Here is an 8,185-nt window from a genome sequence, read left to right as displayed (position 1 = left end):
TGACGTTTCGCACTCACGACGCTGCAAAATATATATACAAGAGCCGGGAGGCCCCGTGTGCCTCCGACAGTAATGTGTGCGCGCGAGCAGGGAGGAGTCTGTCGGCGGAGGGGAGGGTACACTTCTCCTGTACTGTGATGTTCCTGCAGTCAGGGAGAGATGCTTTGTGTCCAGAAAGGATAAAAGAATAATCCTCACACGGATTATTCACCATGTGTGTGTGTGTGTGTGTGTGTGTGTGTGTGTGTGTGTGTGTGTGTGTGTGTGTGTGTGTACACACAGGAGTAGAGACATGGCACATATAAACGAAACCAACGTCAAGCTGTAACGTCCCTTTCCATCATATCTTCGTTGTCCACTGTACCTATAGTTTCCCACACTCTTGAGGGGCGCCGTCAGTGTCCCTTCTGAAGTGGCTCTGATGATTGCTGAACTACCAGGTCACATGAACGCTTGCGAGGTGTCCACCACTGACCATCACGTGTTTAAAAGGACGAAAATAAGGTCTTGATGCGACCTTTGGCGGGAATGAATTAACAGATGCATTTCTGGGCATACATTGAAGAGACGAAGCTAGGACGCCATTTGGTAAACATGTTTACCAGATGGCGTCATAGCTTCGTCTCTTCGCTGTATATCAACTGACTGTTATATTTCTCTCTTGTGTCTACCCTGATGATGTGATTATTACACGAAAGTGCACTTGGGAACTTTCCGTGTTTCATTTTCCCCGTGGACTCATAGGAATATATATATATATATATATATATATATATATATATATATATATATATATATATATATATATATATATAAATATATATATATATATATATATATATATATATATATATATATATATATATATATATATATATATATATATATATATATATATATATATAAAGGGAACATCTCTCTTGACAGTCTCGCTTCAAATCTTTTGTCAGCATTAAATTAGATCCTGGAGGTCTGATGGTCATTAGGGAAATCTTAGCCAGTCTCAAGAACACTCTAGTAGTTTCAACTGATTGGCAATTACTCGCACCTGTAACTGGAGAAAGAGAAAGAGAGAGAGAGAGAGAGAGCGCATTTTTTCAGCCATTAATAATCAGATGTTAATCTCGGCCTCAACAACAAAGGCAAAAAAGTACAAATGTTTTGATGTTAACATTTAACCAAAGAAAATTAACCTGACTTGAAATAATTAACCCTTATCGTAAATGTACCTTCTTCCAAGTGTACAGTTACCTTATATCATATGTAAGTCTTCAACTGACGTGATGTGTGTGTGTGTGTGTGTGTGTGTGTGTGTGTGTGTGTGTGTGTGTGTGTGTGTGTGTGTGTGTGTGTGACCCACTACACTGGTGTTATCTTTATTCTCCAGTTTGTGTTTGTTCTACTTCGCACATCCCATCTTCTGAAACGCCTCCATGATTTCCTTTGGGGAATTTCGCTCCAGAAAACTGCATTATTTTTGACAAGATTAAGCAAACAAAATATCTTTATTATGGACGTTATATTGTGAATGTTACTTTCATATCTATATATTTATAGTTTGAACTTTACTTTTATGAAACAGGAGGCAGACAATTTGCTATCATACACTCACAAATATTTTGCCACGTATTCTTAATGCTGTTCGTGTGGGTTTAAATATCTTTAAGTCCTTTTTCACTGTATTTAAATATCTTTATGTTCTTCTTAACCATATTAAGGTATCTAAACTCTGATCAACGCTGAGTACGAACATTTTGAAGAAAAACGTTTATATGTGAAGTCTACTGAAAATATACACGTACGTATGGAGGTTACTTTTGATGGCTGACTTCACGTACGGGTCCACCCGGGTTCGAATCCCGGGCGAAGCAATCAGCCCACAATCAACTCAGCTTTTCATCCTTCCTTTTGGGTACGTGGCTCAGTTTGTTGATAACCACCAGGAAAAATGAAACATTATTACCTTTTTCTCGTTATCAATATATATATATATATATATATATATATATATATATATATATATATATATATACATATATATTATCCCTGGGGATAGGGGAGAAAGAATACTTCCCACGTATTCCCTGCGTGTCGTAGAAGGCGACTAAAAGGGAAGGGAGCGGGGGGCTGGAAATCCTCCCCTCTCAATTTTTTTTTTTCTTTTTTATTTTCCAAAAGAAGGAACAGAGAAGGGGGCCTGGTGAGGATATTCCCTAAAAGGCCCAGTCCTCTGTTCTTAACGCTACCTCGCTAATGCGGGAAATGGCGAATAGTATGAAAGAAAAAGAATATATATATATATATATATATATATATATATATATATATATATATATATATATATATATATATATGGAAAAAGGTGAGAACAATGGAAGTAAGGGGAGTGGGGGAGGAATGGGATGTATTTAGGGAATCAGTGATGGATTGCGCAAAGGATGCTTGTGGCATGAGAAGAGTGGGAGGTGGGCTGTTTAGAAAGGGTAGTGAGTGGTGGGATGAAGAAGTAAGAGTATTAGTGAAAGAGAAGAGAGAGGCATTTGGACGATTTTTGCAGGGAAAAAATGCAATTGAGTGGGAGAAGTATAAAAGAAAGAGACAGGAGGTCAAGAGAAAGGTGCAAGAGGTGAAAAAAAGGGCAAATGAGAGTTGGGGTGAGAGACTATCAGTAAATTTTAGGGAGAATAAAAAGATGTTCTGGAAAGAGGTAAATAGGGTGCGTAAGACAAGGGAGTAAATGGGAACTTCAGTGAAGGGCGTAAATGGGGAGGTGATAACAAGTAGTGGTGATGTGAGAAGGAGATGGAATGAGTATTTTGAAGGTTTGTTGAATGTGTCTGATGACAGAGTGGCAGATATAGGGTGTTTTGGTCGAGGTGGTGTGCAAAGTGAGAGGGTTAGGGAAAATGATTTGGTAAACCGAGAAGAGGTAGTAAAAGCTTTGCGGAAGATGAAAGCCGGCAAGGCAGCAGGTTTGGATGGTATTGCAGTGGAATTTATTAAAAAAGGGGGTGACTGTATTGTTGACTGGTTGGTAAGGTTATTTAATGTATGTATGACTCATGGTGAGGTGCCTGAGGATTGGCGGAATGCGTGCATAGTGCCATTGTACAAAGGCAAAGGGGATAAGAGTGAGTGCTCAAATTACAGAGGTATAAGTTTGTTGAGTATTCCTGGTAAATTATATGGGAGGGTATTGATTGAGAGGGTGAAGGCATGTACAGAGCATCAGATTGGGGAAGAGCAGTGCGGTTTCAGAAGTGGTAGAGGATGTGTGGATCAGGTGTTTGCTTTGAAGAATGTATGTGAGAAATACTTAGAAAAGCAAATGGATTTGTATGTAGCATTTATGGATCTGGAGAAGGCATATGATAGAGTTGATAGAGATGCTCTGTGGAAGGTATTAAGAATATATGGTGTGGGAGGCAAGTTGTTAGAAGCAGTGAAAAGTTTTTATCGAGGATGTAAGGCATGTGTACGTGTAGGAAGAGAGGAAAGTGATTGGTTCTCAGTGAATGTAGGTTTGCGGCAGGGGTGTGTGATGTCTCCGTGGTTGTTTAATTTGTTTATGGATGGGGTTGTTAGGGAGGTAAATGCAAGAGTCCTGGAAAGAGGGGCAAGTATGAAGTCTGTCGGGGATGAGAGAGCTTGGGAAGTGAGTCAGTTGTTGTTCGCTGATGATACAGCGCTGGTGGCTGATTCATGTGAGAAACTGCAGAAGCTGGTGACTGAGTTTGGTAAAGTGTGTGGAAGAAGAAAGTTAAGAGTAAATGTGAATAAGAGCAAGGTTATTAGGTACAGTAGGGTTGAGGGTCAAGTCAATTGGGAGGTGAGTTTGAATGGAGAAAAACTGGAGGAAGTGAAGTGTTTTAGATATCTGGGAGTGGATCTGTCAGCGGATGGAACCATGGAAGCGGAAGTGGATCATAGGGTGGGGGAGGGGGCGAAAATTTTGGGAGCCTTGAAAAATGTGTGGAAGTCGAGAACATTATCTCGGAAAGCAAAAATGGGTATGTTTGAAGGAATAGTGGTTCCAACAATGTTGTATGGTTGCGAGGCGTGGGCTATGGATAGAGTTGTGCGCAGGAGGATGGATGTGCTGGAAATGAGATGTTTGAGGACAATGTGTGGTGTGAGGTGGTTTGATCGAGTAAGTAACGTAAGGGTAAGAGAGATGTGTGGAAATAAAAAGAGCGTGGTTGAGAGAGCAGAAGAGGGTGTTTTGAAATGGTTTGGGCACATGGAGAGAATGAGTGAGGAAAGATTGACCAAGAGGATATATGTGTCGGAGGTGGAGGGAACGAGGAGAAGAGGGAGACCAAATTGGAGGTGGAAAGATGGAGTGAAAAAGATTTTGTGTGATCGGGGCCTGAACATGCAGGAGGGTGAAAGGAGGGCAAGGAATAGAGTGAATTGGAGCGATGTGGTATACAGGGTTTGACGTGCTGTCAGTGGATTGAATCAAGGCATGTGAAGCGTCTGGGGTAAACCATGGAAAGCTGTGTAGGTATGTATATTTGCGTGTGTGGACGTGTGTATGTACATGTGTATGGGGGGGGGGGGTTGGGCCATTTCTTTCGTCTGTTTCCTTGCGCTACCTCGCAAACGCGGGAGACAGCGACAAAGTATAAAAAAAAAAAAAAAAAAAAAATATATATATATATATATATATATATATTCAACAGATAATTTTCTTTAAAACTTTAGATCACAAAGGCTTTATCATAATTTGCAATCGATTAATGCATTTAAATTATGTTAGTAATCTGATTAATGAGGACCTTTTATCAATTACAGATTCCATTATTTATCATAAAGGTAATTATATAACGTAGATTTTGATATGGATAAAAATATATTCAAGTATAATTTGTATCAAAATCATATTGGTATATGAGGCTTCTGAGTGATCGGCTAACAGATAATTAGTAAGTGGATAACATTCAGAGAGTAATTATGGCATTTATCGACAGTAATACTGACTAAATGAGATGTAAGTAGTATTATAACATATATGATTGTGTGCGTCTCACTACTGGTGACTCGCTTAGTGACTAAGCAGCTGATTATGTTTAAATAAAGAAAAAAATATATTTGCAGATACTTAAAGCAACTGTATACGAAGTGACGGGGTAGGAAAAGGTGTGGTAGTGAGAGGAGTGCGTACGTGAGAGGTGAAGGAAGCGCGCTGAAATGGTTTGGACAAATGGAGAGGTTGACTAAGAGGGTATACATGTCAGGAGAGGAGGGCACAAGGATATCCGGGGAAAAACCTAGGAGGAGGAGGTGGTGGAAGGATGGAGTGAGAGATGTGTTGAGTGATCGTGGCCTGAACATACCAGGAGGTGAAGGTATGCGGGGGATAAAACCATATGGCATACGGGGAACGACGTGCTGTCATTGGGCTGGATGACAGCATTTAAAGGTCTGCGGGGCCTGCTCGTGGATAGGGGGGGGTCTGGTTTCCCTTCATTTTACATGGTATCTCGAGAGTGGAAGTGAGCGAAGGAGGCCATTCCTTCGTCAGTTCCCAGCGCTACCTCGCAAACGAGAGAAACAGCGAACAGGTATTTACATATCGGGATTATAATATTCAATGAATAATTCTTATTTTGAAAATACGTTATATCAATAGAATTTCCCATATTAATCTTGGATAGAGCACTCATTGTCCTAATACGTTATATCAATAGAATTTCCCATATTAATCTTGGATAGAGCACTCATTGTCCTAATATGTTTTGTTAATTACATTTGTATGCAGCAGAGTTTGTATAATTACATATCCGACAACTCTTTGATCCTGGTTCAGAATTTCAAAATTCAGAAGAGAGAATTTTTGTTAAACATTATGGCTAAAAACGAGTTAAAATATTGAAGAAATTAGGGTACGTACACATGCAAATTAGTTAGAACATATGCAAAGTAGGGATGGAGTTTATGCAAAACAGGACTGGAAAATATGCAAATTAAAGTTTTATATGCAAATTTTGGACAGTATCGACTCGAGCATTCTGCATTTTGTGAACATTTCTGAGTGATTTCACTGCAAAGAAACGTTAATCGAGGGAACACTGAGAGTAAAGTTGATACTGAAGACTACATACTTATGTCATCTTCCTCCCATCTCTTTATGGTAATTTTCATTATATATATATATATATATATATATATATATATATATATATATATATATATATATATATATATATATATATATATGTATATATATATATGTATATATATAATTCCTTGATATCATAATTCATACTTCAACCAAGCGTTTTACCACTTCCCTTCGTTCATTACTTCATTTTTCATTTCAGGAAGCAGGTGGTATCTTGCCTTACATCATTATTCAGATGTATTCATGCATAACAGATGCATGCATCTTATCTTCGCCTTCCTGCCATTGTTCATTATTCAACTGTGTATGCACACATCTCATCTCTGCCCACTTGACTTTATGCATTATTAATTTGAGTGAGCATGTATTTTATCTTCGCTTCCGACCCCGCGTGGCATATACAGTCAAAGAGTCAGCATATATACACATGTGTGTGTGTGTGTGTGTGTGTGTGTGTGTGTGTGTGTGTGTGTGTGTGTGTGTGCGTGTGTGTGTGTGTCTGTGTTATGAAAAATCAGTGTTTGCAAGTGCTAATATCCTACCACATATTGGTAGCTTAAAATTCTTGTAAATAACATAGTTAATTCCTACAATTTTGTCTAATAAATTGATCTTTTTTTTATGTTGAAGGCTCCAGTCACGGACAAATGTCATTTGACCATATTTACTCTCATCAGTTAAGTCATTCCTAACTTCTAGCTAGAAAATATCTTATACAGCGAATGTTATACGCACACCAAGTCTTATCTTAGCTCAGTGGGGCTCTGTTACCCAAAAGAGCCTCGCCTCATAATGATATGTAAAACACATGCAATCACAGATTCCTGTGCATATAACTAAACAGCCACTTTACAAAGACTCTAATTCGCTTCCATACAGTTTTCCGCAATCCTTGCTGCCATCTACCCAAGCCATATTTACACAATCCACTTAAAGTCCTTTTTGGCGTATTTCTTCCCTTTCGTCGTGATCTTTGACCTTCGAATTCCCCAGCCGAATTATCTGACCTCGTCTGGCGGACTCTTCCCACTCTGACTCATTAATTACCGACATCTTCATTACAAGGAAAAAGTCACTATTGTAGTACGAAATCAAGTTTTAGATGAGGCTTTTTTCTCTTCTCCCTCAGTCACGCCGGAAACGTCTTAAAGAGCGACTTTAATTAGCATAATTACATCGTTAGTTATTCTAGCGCCCGTGTGTGTGTGTGTGTGTGTGTGTGTGTGTGTGTGTGTGTGTGTGTGTGTTTCTTGGTGGTGTCCAACGCTGCCGCAGGACAGTAGTGTCAAAGACGTGAAGGATGACTAAGGACTGTCACTCGACAGTGCTCTGGAGGTGGAGGTGAATCAGGAGAGTCACGGGACGTTAGCGTGACCATATCAACAGCTCACAATAGTCACAGGACTATAATGTGAGGATGAATATGTCTCACGACGGAACTGTGAGCCTGCTAGTGGTCACGGAATATTAGTGTGACTACGTCCTGGTCACGGGACGGTAATATGAGCGAGTCACAGGATGGTTGTGTAAAGGTAGCTTGTGTCTCACGACGTGCGTGTGAAAGTATCTGCATCTCGGGACGGTCGCAGTATATCACTGTATTAGAGATGGTCGCAGGACGGCACGAAGACCTATAATCCCAGCTGATAGTTGGCTATTTGTGCTTTATTCACCTCGACAGCCAGGGTCGCTCAGGCCGTCAACGTCGAGTTATTAACACGAACCAAAAATCTTAATACACCTTCAGGTGTTCATGACGATCCTCAGACCATCTTCATCCTCACTATATATATATATATATATATATATATATATATATATATATATATATATATATATATATATATATATATATATACACACACACACACACACACACATATATATATATATATATATATATATATATATTTTTTTTTTTTTTTTTTTTTTTTTTTTTTTATACTTTGTCGCTGTCTCCCGCGTTTGCGAGGTAGCGCAAACTTTCTCCACCCCTTACATTAAAGGGTGTATAATCAGCCTCGCTCGTGTTGAGTGGGACCAATGAACGTGGGGTGA

This window comes from Panulirus ornatus, chromosome 68, assembly GCF_036320965.1.
Source record: "Panulirus ornatus isolate Po-2019 chromosome 68, ASM3632096v1, whole genome shotgun sequence".
NCBI classification, from domain to species: domain Eukaryota; kingdom Metazoa; phylum Arthropoda; class Malacostraca; order Decapoda; family Palinuridae; genus Panulirus; species Panulirus ornatus.
Note: the sequence above shows the minus strand (reverse complement) of the source record.